Source organism: Cyprinodon variegatus, unplaced genomic scaffold, assembly GCF_000732505.1.
Source record: "Cyprinodon variegatus isolate N-32 unplaced genomic scaffold, C_variegatus-1.0 Scaffold556, whole genome shotgun sequence".
Classification (NCBI taxonomy): Eukaryota; Metazoa; Chordata; class Actinopteri; order Cyprinodontiformes; family Cyprinodontidae; genus Cyprinodon; species Cyprinodon variegatus.
The window spans coordinates 144,940-146,895 of NW_015151009.1; the positions used below are offsets into that span (position 1 = coordinate 144,940).

General features: G+C 44.8%; 1 long non-coding RNA gene across 1 annotated transcript in view; it reads right to left on the bottom strand.

The window, feature by feature from the left end:
• Nucleotides 1-1,574, bottom strand: part of LOC107095556 — a 117,982-nt gene extending 116,408 nt beyond the window's left edge. Inside the window, exon 1 of the long non-coding RNA XR_001481751.1 lies at nucleotides 1,440-1,574. This is a non-coding gene — a long non-coding RNA (uncharacterized LOC107095556). The remainder of the gene's footprint in view (nucleotides 1-1,439) is intronic.
• Between the last annotated feature and the right edge of the window lie 382 nt (nucleotides 1,575-1,956).

Genomic DNA, 1,956 nt, shown 5'->3' on the forward strand with positions numbered 1-1,956 from the left:
ATTCCATTGGGACCAAGTAGCACTAAATTGGTGACATAGAAACAACACTGTCAAGGAACGCTATGAACAGCGGAAACATGCAAGAGGAGGAGAGTTTTGTGTCGGAGGTCGTGGATGAGTCTCCTCCTTCATAAATTTTTTATTTCGAGGAGGAAAGCGGGACGAAGATGTTGTGGAAGAGGACGCCAGGGCGGCAGAAGCTTGGTTTGGTGTAGAAGGCTTACAGCCTTGCCTTGCAACGCTGCCAGTTCTGTTAGCTCTACGCCTGCTGAAGACACAGACGTCCATCCCCGTGAACACTGGGACGGAACTCAATGGGAAAGGAAATGACTCTTATTTCTTATGTCAACCGTTGCGTATATTAGCTGCGACATATGAATCAAGATGCTATGACCGAAAAAATTTGACTGACAGATGACCGTTTATATATGATTGGCCGAATTTAGGTGTACAAGCTGACGTATAACTAACTGGCCTGCAGAAGATAACGAGGGACAATATCATCTGATAAAGAGTCCATTTATACACATGTTTAAGCCAGAATGAGTTGACATTTAAATATGATTTCCCTATGACTTTAAGGAAGAAATAAACACATTTTTAACCCATTTCCCTCTTTTAGCTCCTGCTTTCATCAACCTTTATTTTCTCAGTGACCTTGAGCAAACATATTGGAGCAGACTGAGTTTGGTACTGTGATCCAGTTTCCTCTCCTGTCAGCACTGAACAACCGGACTCCTCCCTCTGGGCTGAGATGTTTTATTAGACAGATTAAAAGCAACCTGAACATGCATATATATATATATATATATATACACACACACAGAGGTTCTCAGCCATGGAAACCCGCAGGTAGCTGCATCTGCACCTTATGGGACTATACCTTATTGCATTATGCAATGCTTTAATAGGCTTAACAGCACACTACTCTGCAGGGGAGGGGAGCTGTTGGCCTCACTCAGATGACTCACTTCATTAAGCCTGCCTTCCTTGGAGCTTTGCAGCTTTTCAGAACTTTGCACACATTCCTGATAGGAGCACAGACTTCAAAAGGACATCTTTAAATTGCTCAAATAGACTTTATTTCATTCCTGCCATTTAGGTTGCATAATGCATTATTCAGTCAGTGGGACATTTAAACCGAAACGCGTTTCTGCAAGAAGTAATGTCCCGTTAGGTTGATTTATTTCAACCAAAGCACCTTTAATTTGAAAAAATAAGCAGCAGCTGTGCAGAGAAGGAGGGGAACCTGGGTTGACTGATCACCTGCGCCTCCTGGAAGCATCACTGCATCCTCCTCTCAACTATTTTTAACCAGACACGCCACCAGCTGCACGGAAGCGCAACTCTTTGCAAACATTAAACATCAAGGAAGAAGCGAGCCGGTCCCAATGAAAGCCAGGAACAGTCGAGCTTTGGACGCGGCGCGTTTTACTTACTTTCTGAGGCTGTGGATGGTGAAGGTCCACGAAGGAGACGCTCGGAGACGCTTCCCCGGCGGGGCGGCTGGCTGTGGGTGGAAATGTTTTCCTCAGCAGGCGTGTGCCGTCGCGGGAATGTACACAGAAGCAGACATGCGGAGTCATTTGACCTTCTCCCAATAGAAACTACCATCGGTGTAACGTAGGAGAGGGGAGGAGCGGACCGTACCAAGCGGAAGGTCCCAGCAAGCCCCGGGGTGGAGAGAGAGAGGAGAGGAGCTGTCATTCTGGGATGGGTTCAGCTGCAGGACCAGACACCACTGCAGCCTGTATGTTTAAAACCATAAATAAACAAAACCCAGACAGCTCCATCAGTAAGGAAGGATTAGGGCCACTGAAAAAACAAAAAAAGTTCAGTGATTTTTAAAATTTGATTTCAGTATAATATGAGACAAATGTCAGAATTCTGACTTTAATCACACAATACTGACTTTAATCTCACATTACTGACTTTAATCTCACATTACTGACTTTA